The following is a 14,988-nucleotide window of genomic DNA, read 5'->3' as shown; positions in this document are numbered from 1 at the left end:
CCCCTCAAAGAGTAAGCCAACTGCACGTCCCCTTGGAATTACAAGTGTGGTGGATGACTTTGCTCCGGCATAAAACTGACTTCAATATTATGGAGGGCTTAGCAGTTACTGCTTGAAAGGGAAATGATTTCTGAGCACGGTCTTACAGCCATGTAAAATGAGAGTCATTCTTGGACCCAAACACTGTGATCCAGACTTAGATGAAGAAGACAGGCAAGAAAGTGACTCTGGGATCTACCATGTTTAGAGCCCAGAGTCTGAATTCTCCTTCCTGAGAATTCCTTCTAGAGAAACAAATGACAGCAACTTTCAGAAGGCAAATTTCTGGTCTTCTTGTTGGAATTTAACCTGTTTTTTATTTTCATATAAGACCCTTAAAATCCCTTTTTTAAATTTATTTACTTGGCAGAAAGTTCATTATAAATGCTGAGAAGCCTCAAGTCAAGGAAAGTGTCAGCCTCCTCCACTGCTGATAAAAATCAAAGGAAAGAAAAATGTAGAGTTAAGGGCTGAAGTCATTCACAGCTCCCAGGTGATGAAGGCCGTGCATGCCATGTGACCAAAAATTCAACATGAAGCTGATGCCGGAAGTCTAGAGGGATGTGGTGACATCCACACAGCTGCTTGGGAGAGCGCACCTGCCACTGCAGCATCCTTTCTGACGGACTCACACCCAGCACACAAAAGAAGGAGTGTCAAAGAAGCTGTGGTGATGAACATGGCTCCTCAACTCACAATGGTCCCCTCCTCATCCACCTCCCTTTTCATAGGACACTTTCTGTTAGAATTCTGCCCTTACTCCAGCTACACATACATACACAGGTCAAGGTCTTGCATCTTACGTCATCAGTGTGCGCTGGAGACTAAGTGCTTGTGGCGTGGTCACACAATCTGCACCTTAAAAAAGCCAGACACAGACCCCACCCTCTCTCTCTCTGCTCTGCTCCCTCTACCCCACCCCACCATCTTTCTCTCTCTTTCCTCCCCAGGCCTGGTCCTTTTGTCCCTCCTCCCCTTCCTCCTAATACAGCTCTCCGCTACTAAGTAACCGGTTCTGTTGTGACTGTGACCTTTCCGCCAGTAACCAGTGTTGCAACCAGCGCTACTTACCATTCTTTCATTGGTGCTGTAGACTCAGATAAGACATTCCACCCACTCTGCATCCTGGGCTGAGCATCATCGGAAACCTATACCGAGGGTTCACTGGACCTGCAACTGCCCACTCCACTTTTTTCATTTGCCCAGCCACCGAACCTGCACACCACACCGGCCAACCAGATTGGTAAGTTTTTCCCCTTTCCAATCCCCGCCATTTCCCATGAGTGCAGCCTGAGTTATATTCCTTGCGCCGGACCCCGGGGGGGTCCTCAGGCTGCGCAGTAACCAACTCATTCTTTCTCTTGAAGAAGAGGTCAAAGCTGTCAGACACCCAAGAAGTCTTCATGCTGCATACACCCCCAGCCCTTACTCATCTTTTGACGAAGCGGGGAATAACCTGTGCTGATTCATATAGATCCTTCTCCAACCTCAGGGATACCTGGGACTGGAGTCTGATCCCGTTTCTTTTTAAATTTTTTTTTCTCTCCCTCTGCACTGCAGCCATGAGACATAGGGGCTTCCTTCTTGTAGTTCCATGCCTCCTCTGACAAATGCCTTAAATATCCCCAGATACCAGTAAACCTGGCTGCTTGTACCCCCATATTTCACAAGAATTATCTAACTTCTGCTAGCTAATGGGCAAATGAAAGGAGTCACCTTATTGCCGTGCTTTTCCCAAGCCCTAAACCCTAAAGCCTCTTTCCCTTTCCGACTCTCTCTCTTTCTCCTGACCACACGCATTCTTAAACCTAAGGAATCTCTGACTCCAAAGAACCTTATCTTATCTGTTCTCTGCTCTGTGCTCCACTCTCTGCTCTACAGTATTGGGTGGGCAGCCACTTCTGCCCAAACCTGCCTCTCACCTTAACTCACCTTAACTCCCACCACTCGCTCTCAAGCGGCTCTGAGAAGCACCGACAGATCCGAAAGCAGGCTAGGATGGATACAAATAAGTTTACAATCAGGACCAACATGGAGATCACAGTAATCAGGATGGATCTTTAGCCAGAGATCAGTTTATACCGTGCCTCCTAGTGGATCTTCCTGAAGCTGTCCTCCAGCCAGCAGACTTAAAAAAGAAATCGAGACACAGAATAAAATCTGTCTCTTGTCTCCCAGACCTCCCCGAAATAAGGGCTAAAACTTAAGCATCTGGAGAGCAAGGCTCCTGACCCCACAGATGGAAGTTTCAGCTGTGGCATTTAAGGTATACCAGGGGAGAGAGGGAAAAGCCTGAGAAAGAACTGCCAAGTGCTGGCACATGCTGTCCAACTGGCTCCCAAAAGCCGCGGGGTCCCTGTTTTAAGTGGAGGGGGGGGAAAAAGGCCATGTGGGCTAGTGCATGCCCTGCTGGGCCTTCAGCTGAGCCTTGTTCAAGGTGCCACCTAGAAAGATAACTGGTCAGCTGACTGCACCCAGGCACCAAGGGGCATGGGAGCATCAAACTAAGACCTCCAACAGACTCGGGCTTGGCCACAGGCTCACTTGCAGGGAACCCAGAATGAAGCATGGAAGTGATCTGTTTCTTTTCTTCTGGACACCAGAGCCACTGACCCAATCCTGGGAGTTTTGGGATCTCACCTCTCCTCATTTCCTTATTGTCAGGGTAGGGAGGACAGCCTTACCCACCTCACCAGACTTAATGGGAAAAGATTTTCCAGCTAAGGTAGGAGCTTCCACTTCATTTGCTCCCTCCATGTGCCTCACTGCAGACCTGTCAGCAGTGTTTCTCCTCCTCATGCACAGGGACACAAACAGGGCCCTGCTCTCTGCCTTGTCCCTAATTCCAAAAGAATGAGTTCTCACCCCACAAGTTTTTCTCTTCCCAGTTCCCTCTTCTAATGAACTGCTCAGGTTATGGTTACAGGACCACCACAGAACTGGAGTCCAGGGATCATCAAGTAAGAAACTGTAACAGCTGAAAGGTATTTACACTCCCAGACCCAAAAGTGTCTGGGCTCTGCAAAAACAGACTTTAATGTGGGCTCTGCAAAAACAGGCTTCAATATAACCATCTATTACTGTTAAATGCTTTCAACAATTGATCACCTGTGTCGCCTGGATGCTAAACTAGTAAAGGAATAATAAAAGCCTTAAATAATCTACCTCTAATAAAGCTTATCTCAGGTAAAAATTAAGCAGAGTACTAAATACTACAATGGTCACTAATTTTCTCATGGCTGCTTTTTAACATGTTCAAAAATTTTCCCAAGCTCCAGAAACCAGCTTAAATCCATCTGGATAGGTCAGATCTACTTCAGATAAGTGCCAGACACAAACTTCCCTGGTATGGAAACACTCCAAAGAAAATAAAAATAATAATGATTCTTTTCTCCTAAGCTTTTCTCTGTCTCACAGAGTCCTGTCAGACACAAAAGCAGCCAGAGTGCCAAGCCAAGAGGGGTGAATGTCTCCAAGACAGCAGGACAGCCCACCATCGCAGGACGCCTACCCTCTAAGAGCCAACCGATGCCCACCAAGTCAGCTGGAAGCAGTTTTTCTGGGAGAAACAATGTTCCTAGTCCGATTCACTCAGTTTTTTATGATAAACAAAAAGGCAGGAATGTTAGAATTCTGTCCTTACTCCAGCTACACATGTGCATCTTGCATCTTATGTCATCAATGTGCACTGGCAACTACATGCATGTGGCGTGGTCACACAATCTGAGCCTTTAAAAAGCTGGATGCAGACCCCACCCTCTCTCTCTCTGCTCTGCTCCCTCTACCCCACCCTGTGGTGATAATCTAATTGTACTGAATTATTATTTTGATTGTATGTTAATAAATAAAGTTGTCTGGGAGTCAGAGCTATTAGAGCCATAGCAAGAGTGTGGCGGTGGTGGCACACGCCTTTAATCCCATAGATATCTGTGTGTTCAGGGTCAGAGCTATTAGAGCCATAGCAAGAGTGTGGCGGTGGCGGCACACGCCTTTAATCCCATAAGATCTCTGTGTGTTCAGGGATACAGCCAGCATTGGAGACATATGCCTTTAAGACCTAGGGGGCTGTACATTCAGACAGTGACGAGGCAGTCATGTGTTTGGGTTTACAACCAATGAGAAGGCAGAACAACATACTTTAAAAATACGAACCGACAGGAAGTAGCTCTCTTTTCGCGAAGCTGGGACAGCAGGAGGAAGGGTGAGATTTTAGCTCTGAGCTCTGACTTCTCGGCTTTCTCTTTTACATTGTTTCTGTGTTTCTTATTTAATAAGACGGTTGGTTACATCTACACCACCCCACCATCTTTCTCTCTCTTTCCTCCCCAGGCCTGGTCCTTTTGTCCTTCCTCCCCTTCCTCCTAATACAGCTCTCCACTACTAAGTAGCACAGTTCTTCAAGAGATGATCATCTGTTGAGCCACATTTGCAAGACTGTGTTGGCTTGAAGGAAGACAGCAATGAAGGTTAGTGAGGAACGTCTTAACCTGCTAGAGATGTTTTAAAACACCTAACTTCAATGGATGAACTGTGAGAAAGTGAGGCCTAGGAGTAACACAAATGTGCCCAAGAAAGGTTGCCTGGAGGCCATGGAAGACATGAGCAGAGGTCAGGACCAGAGACTGACATCTAATGGCTAGACAGGATTTCCCACCGCAAAAGAGAAGATAGAGATGACCTCCTCTACTGCTGTCAGGATCTAGTATATTGATTTTTATCATTGGAAAGACCAAAACACTAATATTTATTTTCTCCTGTCTGAGTGTTAATAGTGTTGTAGAAGAAAATTTTTGTATTGATGAGATGTAATCTCACATTTCAAGTCTAACCAGAAGAATGTGCCTGGGCATAACTCAATCCTTTTCTATTTAACCCTCCCCTCTCTGTTTATCCTAAGCATAGAGAGCAAAGTAAGAGAAAGTCAACCACCTAAGTATGTTGGTTGTTTTCTAAGCCTGCACTTCCTAACACATGTTTCCTGTCCAACATGCTTCAAAACTAAAAGCAAACCTGTCCATACAGGGCAGAAACTACACTTTCAGTCATCCTTCTTTCTTTTTTTCCCATGAAAAAACTAGAGATGTTGATCTCTGCATCTTCTTTTTCCTGATACAGAATCTTCATCTTTTAAAATTCTGCTAATTCTTTAAGGCCTATCTCCAGGTTACTTTGTGATTTCTTCTACTTCTTCAATATATTGGTGTGGTTGTGTGTATTGTGCATGCATGTATGTGTACCTAATGCCCTACACCTAGTATTATACATTATTTGTTATGGTCTTGGCACTTTTGTGGTGTGAAAGTGGATATGTGTGTGTGTGTGTATGTGTGTTCACATATTACATGTATGGATGTGTGTCATCTATGGGTTATAAACCTAGAGGTTGCATCCTTTTCAAGATTAGAATCTGGTTTGTGAGTCTATTTGTCAAACTATAACTGGTTGAGGCCCTTTCCTTTTTATTTATTCCACTTAAAAGTTAACAATAGGTTGATAAAATGGAAGAGTAGTTTTTATGTTTATAGAAGAGAATGTTAACTGCAAATACAGGAAACACCCTGCAGTCCATCTACTTGGTGCAGTCACAAGACTGACCCAGTCTAGGTCTTGACTTTCAATGCTGACTTTTCCATATTTTATTAGCCACCCTATTCTATTTTAAAGGCTAATGCATTCTGTATTAAAAATGAACGCTGGGGATAACTAGAGAGAGTTGAATATGAACATAATGGAAAAGGACTTGATAAGTTCTCTCTATGCAAATGTAACAGAGCTGGAGTTATCCCAGATATCTATCAGTGTCTTTTATTCTCAAAGAAACTGCCACTGAGTGTGTTGCTAAATATGTGCACGAGGAAGGCTGAAAAGACCAATGTGACCAGCTGTCCCTTCTACAGTGCATTTGAATGAAGGCTGTTCTTTCCTTAGCAGCTGTAGATACTGTTTGCAGAGACTGCTGCTATTTTTGACTGAATCTTCTTCAAAGAGATGAAAAAGAAAAGAAAAGTTACAGCCTTTCTGATAGCCCCCTGTCCAGCTGCGCTCTGTCCGAATTGCCCAGGCTTGGAACTGTAAAGCAGCCAATATTTCCTTGTTTTTACTTAATCACAGCTGTATACCGCTTCACATCTGGATCAGCAGAGAAGTCAAAAGCCATGTTTCAGTAGAATCAGTTCCATGGTTGCATCCCATGTTTATTTATGGATATTGGCTTCTGAGGAACACTAGCTAAATTCCCCCAGAAATAACCATGTGAAGTCTGAGGTAATCTGTGTCTTCCGGCCACATGCCTGAGAGTCTGAGCGTCTCGTTAGCAGACTGACTTTGCAAAGCTTGACTTGTTTGATCTGGCAGCCCTGATGCAGACATGGCCATCACCTTGTCCTTCAAGAAGCAATGTGCAATCACTGCTTCATTGGTGAAGGAAAACTTCCACTGTGTGCACGTGGATCTGTAACAGCTGTTCTCCTCTGGCTTGCTCACCCCATCATTGTGCTGACTGAATAACACAGTCCTTCATAACATGCTCCAGACATTTATACCTCTGACCTCTATTTACCTACAGAGAAAACCCTGCATGCCCTTCTACCCAGCAGTGCCTTTATGTGCACCTAGGATACTTTGTTCGTCGGTGGCACCTCTTTAGCTAGGCATGCCAAATGTTCCCGTTGGTACTTTACACTGCTTCACTGTTCTTCTACCTCTCAGGGACTCCCTGTAAGAAAACAAGGATGTTGTCTGGCATTTTCTATAAACAATGCTCTTAAAAACATTCTAATATATCTTTTTAAGGTATATATACTGACCATAGCAGTCCTGGTGTCCTCTTCCTTCTCCTAATAAGAGGTACCACATACAGATGCTATCTGGCTATGAAGATGTGGTTCACGATTGGTTTAGCTCTGTCCTCTGTGAACTTATGACCTTTGCAAGCTATTCATCTTTAGTCTTCTTAAATTAAACACCAGTACCAAGAAAATTATATCAGTATCATAGGGTTGCTATGAGAAAGAAGTTTTAATGTGTATAAATTATATAAGTACACATCAATAAGATTTGATGCATATTATTTAAATAAGCAGTCCTGCAAGCAGCTTATAAAAATATCCAGAATCTCTACAACTATGGCTTTTAGAATACTGTAACTGGCTATGAAGTTTCCATACCTAAGAAATTAACAAAGATATTGATGTTTTGACCTATATTTTACAATCTATATTCCCCCTTCCTGGCTGTAATGATGAAAATGGTTTCTTTGAAGTATGTGTCTTTCCTAAGAACTTAAGGGTCAAGAAGAAAAGAACGTATTTAGAAAGTCCTTCTCTACCCATCATTTTCAAATTTTAACAGCAAGCTATCTTGGGGTACCAATTTCTTTCTTTTTTTAATTTAATTTAATTTTATTTTACAATACTATTCAGTTCTACATAACAGCCACAGATTCCCTTGTTCTCCCCCTTCCTGCCCCCTCCCCTTCCCCCCAGCCCACCCCTCATTCCCACCACCTCCAGATCAAGGCCTCCCCCAAGGACTGAGATTGACCTAATAGATTCAGTCCAGGCAGGTCCAGTCCCCTCCTCCCAGATTGAGCCAAGCGTCCCTGTATAAGTCCCAGGTTTCAAACAGCTATCTCATGCAATGAGCCTAGGACCTGGTACCACTGCCTAGATGCCTCCCAAACAGATCAAGCCAATCAACTGTCTCACCTATGTCCACAGTGGTCATTACTAAAATATTACTATGCAGAAAGTCATATATTTCAATCATATTTAATAAGAACTTATAAATGCACTTAAATACATCAGAGGTTACTATTTTCTTCATGTGTTTTGCCATAAGTCAATTCAATGAATTACAGGCCAACCTCTGTCCTTAAAACAGTGCTAGAAAAGCATATTTCTTATATTTTATAAACATAAATCAACTAGACTATCACAGTCACTTAGGCCAAGGAAAACAACCATTCATGTTTATTAAATGCCAGGACTATGATGAAAAATTAATAAAGTATCGGCAGGCTCTATGCAACTGAAATTAATATACAGTGTATTCTTTGAGATTGGTGAGATTACAACTTAGTGGCACCATACAAAATAACTGTAGACAATGGTAGCTCTAAAAGGTGAAGGGGAGTTATTTTTGGCCACTTCACTTGCACTTTCCTTCTACTGTAAAAGGCACTTTCCAACAGTAGATGCAAAGAGTGTGAAATATTCAAACAGAAATTTAGAAGTCTTGTTAATGAAGTTGACACATTTGGTAATTGAAATATAAAGCATGCAGGCCATGCATCACTTCTCACCTGTAAAATGATCTCTGTTGTGTTACTGCCTCTGGGGATGGAGGTAATCAGGAGAAAATGGAAGAAGGAAATCAAGGAACAAACCTCTCATGTCTGGCTGTGTTTTCTGGCCACAGCATAGGACTCACATCTCTGGTTGCTCCCTATACTCTTTGACAGTATCTCATTGTGATAGATTAAGCACGAATTAGAAAGCAGAAATGTTCTGGTGTGACTCCATGCCAATGCTTTGAGATATCAGCATGATCAATGATACAAGCTCTGCTAGGCTGTAGTTTAGGTTGTACTTAAATGAGATATCACCTTCAAAGTTTTAAGGATTGTCCTTACATTCCCCACCATTAAGCAACCTTCTTAAAGGAATAGAGTAATTTTTGTTTTGGCTCTGTTGTGTGGCAATGATAGTACCATGTTCCTCTCAAACCTCAGGCCAGCATAATAATAGAAACAGCTTGTCCTTAAATAGGCCTGAGCATGTAGTATTTTAAAGTATTTCACCCTTTGAATATTTTTTCCTATGGTTTGTGGCTTATCTTTGTTTGATTTTTAAGTAGAAATGTCCAAGGAGAAGATGTACTTGGTGAAGAGTACACAAAAATCTGCATTTTGTCTTGAGCAGAAACAGTTTGTGATTTGTGACCTCTTATTCTATTGATAGATTTTCATTTCCTAGTTCTGAGCTTCTTAACAATATTAAATTATCTGGATCAAAATACATTTTATAGAAAGAGACAAATTTAACTAAAATTAACTCAACTCAAACCAGGAATTTTGTTGGCTAGGGTCATTGGGAAGTCTAGAGGGAACTTTGGTTTCAGACAAGACAGGATCTATATCAGCTTTCTCTCTCTTTTCCTATAATTTCCTCTGAATGTTGGCCTGATTCTTTCTTGCAGAAGATATGCTTAATTTACTGTAGCAAGACAGAAGGGAGAGAGAGCTTCAGGATTGACTTCCTAACCCTGGCACTGTATAAAGCATCCTCATTTCCCCACCTCAACGTCATTCTAACTCCAATTAACCTCCTTAGACCAAGTCCTCAGCCCCAGAGTTCTGTCTGTCCCCAGAGCACAGTTACTGTGAGAGCAACAAAGGCCTGGGACCAGGAACCTCCCTCAGAGCAGAGGGAGCCATGTATTGGACAGTTGTTCTAGAACCTCAGAAGACAGACCGCAAAGTTATTCCAATGGATGGGTTGATTTCATCAGAAAGAAGACACTAGGTGAACCTCAAATGGCATTCACTGTGGTTCTTCAGGCTTCTTTGTGGGGTTTTTCGTGGGGCTCATCTTCAAACCAAACATGCTGCCTCAAAAAGATATGTGATCCCTGCTAATGACACATGATACCACTTCCTTAGTGTGTAAGGAATTTGACAGTTACTGCCCTTACATGAGCAAAGTTTCTCTGGCACAGGGGAGGTTGGGAAGTGCTTTTCTGCCATAGGTCAATAAGCAAGTGCTCATGGAATTTGTGGAAGCTGATTGGAAAATTAGTGGAACAAAGGCCTCCATCTCATAGAACATGTAGAGCAAAATCCTAGCTTGACAAGTCAGTAATTTCAAGACAACTATGTTTTCTGATGCTCAGTTTCTACCTCCTTGTGTTATTATAAGGATTTTTTTTAAAATACCATCTACCTCTCTGAACCTCTATGTAGCTATAAGGCCAGAAGCCTGCCCCAGTGACAAGGAAGTACAAATTAAGCAGTAGTCATTATTATCATCAAGAGTATTGTCATGAGTTCTTGTTATCCACGTGTCAAATTGGTAATGAAGGGTGGCAGACTGGGATAACAGAGACCACCTGCCTTAAGATTCAGATTCTACTGTGATCTGTACAGGTTCCCAGCACTCTGTCCCATGAGTGTTCTTTATCCTCTTATTTAGGCTTCAAAGCTCCCATTGAGTTTGATGCCATTAATGTCCAGTTTTCAGGTAAGGAATAGGCTACATGGTGGAATTGTGATTTTTTTTTTATCAGCTCATATTAGAAGTCACAGAGACAGGATTCAAAACCAGATTTTCTGGTACCAGAAAACATAGTTGTCTTGAAATTACTGACTTGTCAAGCTAGGATTTTGCTCTACATGTTCTGTGAGATGGAGGCCTTTGTTCCACTAATTTTCTGTCTTATACCACACTGCAAAGACCTATTTTCTGAGAACCCAGCATGTGCCTGATCATGGCCTGACTAATCAGATGGCAAATTCGGCAAGAATTGTGGCCTGAGAAGACCCAAAGAATTCTCATTACATCACCAAGGTTTAGAACATTTTGCCGGAGATTGTCTCAGAAGGTGATAGTAACTGGCAAGCTGTGACCTGTTTAAGAGAAAAGAAGAGAGAAAAAGTAAAGAAGAGAAAGAAGTCACATGAAATAAAGAAAGGAAGGAAATATGGATGAGGAAAATTAAAGTCAGCCTGATTAGGACTAGTAAGAAGCCAAAGGATTTGGGGAGGGATAGCTTTTGTTTTGTTTTTTAACTTTACTGTACATTTAGGTAAAAGAAAACTTACTCTTGGTCAAAGACAACAGGTATTACTTGGAGAGTCTGAAAAGGGAAAATTAAATACCCACTACAAGAATAAGTTGACTTAAATTTTCTCTGTGAATCTTTAGATTTTAATCTTTGGAACTAACATCCGTAAATTCTATAATATCAAACCCATTTTGCTTATTTAAATTATTCCTATTGTCACGTGAAATACTCAGATTTTAACTTGTTTATATTATGACTTACAACATCATCCTATAACCTCACTCTATTCCATATGAACAAGGGATTCAATCTTAAATTATTACTCCCAAACTCACTATCAACCTGCAGTTGGCAATCTCTGGAGCTCCCGTTAGGGAGCAGTCATTAAGATCCCTTGAAGGCAAGAGTGCACACAGGTGGATGAGAGACATCAATTGAGAGCTTCGGTAAATGCTAAAACCTGAGTCCAAAGGATCCAAGCCCAAAGTCACTCTTAAGATCTGAAACGGAAATATCCCCCAGGCTTATTTCCAAGAAACACTACTCTTTTGGAAGGTTGCAAAACCTTTCAGATGCAGGGCTCAGATGGCAAAAGCAGATCACTGCAACTTGATATGCCATGGCTGGTTGATATCCAAGGAAGCCTGTCCTTTTCTGAAGAGAAACTGAAGAGAGTAGGTGAGGTATGAGTGGGGAGATTGGGAAGTGAGGAAGGAGGGGAAACTTCAGTTGGGATGTAAAAACAGAAAAGAAAAATAGACAAATAAGTAAATAAATAAATACAAAAATAAATAAGATAAATCAGCTCTACCTTTGCTAGAACTTTTCATCAAGCTTAAGTCATGGAATAGATTTACTTAGTTTACTTTGCTTTAAAAATAAAACCTCTCTCCTGTTTCTAACAAGCACGATGGGGAATGGGGCATTTTAGATGTAGCAGAGTACCCTGTTCTTAACAGGGGAGCTGTCCTGAGAGGGAAATACCCAACTCCAGTCCCTCCAGGCTCCCAGGCTCACAAAAGGACAACAAAAGGCTCCTGGGAACACGTCTGTGGGACTCAGGTTTAATAATATGATATCTGGTCACAGGGCCATGGAAATTGGCCAGTGCTACAAGAAATATGTGACTCAATGTACTTCTTTTCTTTGAGGATCTAAAATTCATTCAAACTCATGATGAGGAAGTCTGTTTTTAAAAGAAACAAAAATTTTTGTTGGTTTCTTTTTTTTTTTTTTAATTTATTTTTTTGGAGACAGGGTTTCTCTGTGTAGCTTCGGTGCCTGTCCTGGATCTTGCTCTGTAGACCAGGCTGGAATCGAACTCACAGAGATTCCCCTGGTTCTGCCTCCCTAGTGCTGAAATTAGGTGTATATCACCATCACTCAGTTTTAAATTTACTTTTTAAAAAATTTTATGTGCCTTGGTGTTTTACCTGCATGTATGTCTGTGTGAGGGTGTTGGGTCCCCCAGATCTGAAGTTACAGACAGTTGTGAACTGACATGTGGGTGTTGGGGATCTGACTAGTGCTCCTAACCACTGAGCCCTCTCTCCAGCCCATTTTTTTTTAATGTGCATTGGTGTTTTGCCTGCATGTCTGTATGTCTGTATGACGGTGCCAGAACCCCTAGAACTAGAGTTTCACAGTCTTGTGCTGTCATGTGGGTGCTGGGAATTGAACGTGGGTCCTCTGAAAAAGAAACCAGTGCTCTTAACCACTGACCCATGTCTCCAGACCAAGGAAACAAAGAATTTTTATATGAACCAAGTGGGGAATAAAACTCCAAAGCCATAGAAAACTCTGCTAGGCACTTTATAGCCTGTCCCTTCTGTCTCTTCTCAGACTCTGTTCCTGTCTCTATATCCTCATTCTCCCATCCCATCCTCACAGGCCTCCTGAGTGTAATGGTAATATGCCAAGATATCCGTGCTTCACTGCACTTGTCAGCCTCCCTCTCACCTGGGATGTTACTCTCCAGCTCTTCTGTCAGCAGGTTCACCACTTCTCTATTCAGACATTTGTTTAAATGTCCTTATCAGAGAGGCCTACTTAGTGACCACATGATAGTCATTTCTATTTCTCTGACCTGGCCTTTTCTGTCTTCAGAGCCTGTACCTCAGCTTGTGTTTGTCATTATGTATTACTAACTCCCAATTCTTCCCAACAAAGGGCGTTGGCAGGAATCCAGTAAGTATATGTGGAAATCTGGGAAAATAAATGAGGAAGTGAAAAATGTCAAAGCCAGAAGATAATGTCCCTAGACTTACCTTTGTGGGTATGGACTGTTTTGAGCTGAAGGCTCCTAGGAATCAAGGAAGGGACAGAAAAAGCTCTGACATCACGTTTTCTTTTTGCAAAAGAACTTATTACAATAAAGAAAATTTCCATTTATGGACCTATTCCTCTGTGGACCACAAAAAGCAGGACTCTAATAACTCTCATTAAGATAGATTCAGACTTTAATCTGTATAATAAATTTCATGAAGAGCCTATGTGTAGTATGCTGGTTACTCTTTGTCAACCTGACACACATTCAAGTCACCTGGGAAGAAAAAAACCTCACTTGAGGAATTGCCTCCACAGGATTGGCCTGTGGGCAAGTCTGTAGGTGCATTTCTTTATTGTTAGTTGATATAGGAGATCTCATTCCACAAAAGGCGATACCATCCTTAAGCAGGTGGGTCTGGACTGTATATAAAAGGTTGCTAAGCATGATCAGGAAAGCAAACTAGTAAGCAGTGTTCCTCTCTGATCTCTGATTCAGTTCCTGTCTCCAAATTCCTGCCTTGAGTTCCTGTCCTAATTTCCCTTAGGTGTGTCCTTAGAGTTGTAAGGTAAAATAAATCTTTTCTTTTCCATGTTAGTTTTGGTCAGTGCTTTATCACAGTAACAGAAATTCAAACTATATGTACAATATTTTTCCTGGTCAACTTTTCATATGTTACCTCTATGCCATCTAAAGCCCTCAAATCCTCCTTTATCATACACTGAGACAGAATTTAAGCCTAAATTATAAATATCTCTTTTAACATACCCATAGTTACTTATGTCTGACAATTGTCCTATTTTACCTGTAAAATGCACAGGTTAACAAACTTGTTTGTTCTTCTCTTGCTAGCTACCTAATCTTTGTCTAGTATGACTTATATGATCCCAACTAAAGAACCTAAGGTGGATAGAGGAAGAGATTCTTACCACCCTATCATATCAGCTACAGAGACTATTTCTATAATATCTATAACAGCCTTGCCTCTTACCTTTTCTGCCTCTCTCTGTTTCATTCTTCTGGCTCTTCCTAATCGCTTCCTGACACTGTGCTCATTATGACCTTAGGGACACAGAACTGGGGAACACAGAATATAGTCAAAGGTGCTCACCCTAACTTCCTTGAGAGATACATTTCAGCTTCTATCTTCAACTTGTACTTCCTCCATCTATCTATTTACCAATAAGAGTCTTCACTCTGTGTGTATGTGTGTGTGTGTGTGTGAGAGAGAGAGAGAGAGAGAGAGAGACAGAGAGAGAGAGACAGAGACAGAGAGAGACAGAGACAGAGAGAGACAGAGAGAGAGGTGGAATTTGGTATCAGAGATCAACTGGTGATTAGAAATTCTCAAGAAAAAGAAGACACTAAAATTTTACAGTACACATCTTAGGTAGTGAGTGCTTTCATCTTTTTTTTTTTTTTTTTTTTTTTTTTTTTTTGGTTTTTCGAGACAGGGTTTCTCTGTGTAGCTTTGCGCCTTTCCTGGAGCTCACTTGGTAGCCCAGGCTGGCCTCGAACTCACAGAGATCCGCCTGCCTCTGCCTCCCGAGTGCTGGGATTAAAGGCGTGCGCCACCAACGCCCGGCTGAGTGCTTTCATCTTAACTGTTCGAAAATTTATGCACTCTAATTGACCCACTTGCACTATCCTAACAAAATGTCATGAGTATGTTTGAATAAGAGAAATGCAAGTCTAGCAGTTCAAGAGCACTGGTGTCTGAAATTGGGGTGCTAGCCAACTCTGTTCTGTTGTGTTTTTTTTTGTTGTTGTTGTTATTCTCTTCACATTCCCTTTTCTTGGTAGACATATGAGTGGGATGAGGCAAGTAGACAGAAAAACAAGCAGAGGAGGCTCTAGAGCAGTGGTTCTCAACCTGTGGGTCATTAACCCTCTGGGAGGTT

At 41.8% G+C, this 14,988-nt stretch overlaps 2 long non-coding RNA genes across 2 annotated transcripts in view; both read right to left on the bottom strand.

Moving 5' to 3' along the window:
• Window positions 1-321: 321 nt before the first annotated feature.
• On the bottom strand, window positions 322-6,561 carry LOC143271816 (uncharacterized). The gene is made up of 2 exons (XR_013049003.1): window positions 4,338-6,561; window positions 322-3,830 (listed from the first exon to the last, which is right to left on the bottom strand). It is a non-coding gene; the product is annotated as an uncharacterized LOC143271816 (long non-coding RNA).
• A 5,509-nt stretch (window positions 6,562-12,070) lies between these two features.
• LOC121827173 (uncharacterized) overlaps window positions 12,071-14,988 on the bottom strand; it is a 41,303-nt gene continuing 38,385 nt past the window's right edge. Inside the window, exon 3 of the long non-coding RNA XR_006069297.2 lies at window positions 12,071-14,164. This is a non-coding gene — a long non-coding RNA (uncharacterized LOC121827173). The remainder of the gene's footprint in view (window positions 14,165-14,988) is intronic.

This window comes from Peromyscus maniculatus, chromosome 2 (genome assembly GCF_049852395.1).
Source record: "Peromyscus maniculatus bairdii isolate BWxNUB_F1_BW_parent chromosome 2, HU_Pman_BW_mat_3.1, whole genome shotgun sequence".
In the NCBI taxonomy this organism is placed as follows: Eukaryota; Metazoa; Chordata; class Mammalia; order Rodentia; family Cricetidae; genus Peromyscus; species Peromyscus maniculatus.
The sequence above is the reverse complement of the archived record's forward strand: the minus strand, read 5'-3'. Positions and strand labels throughout refer to the sequence as shown.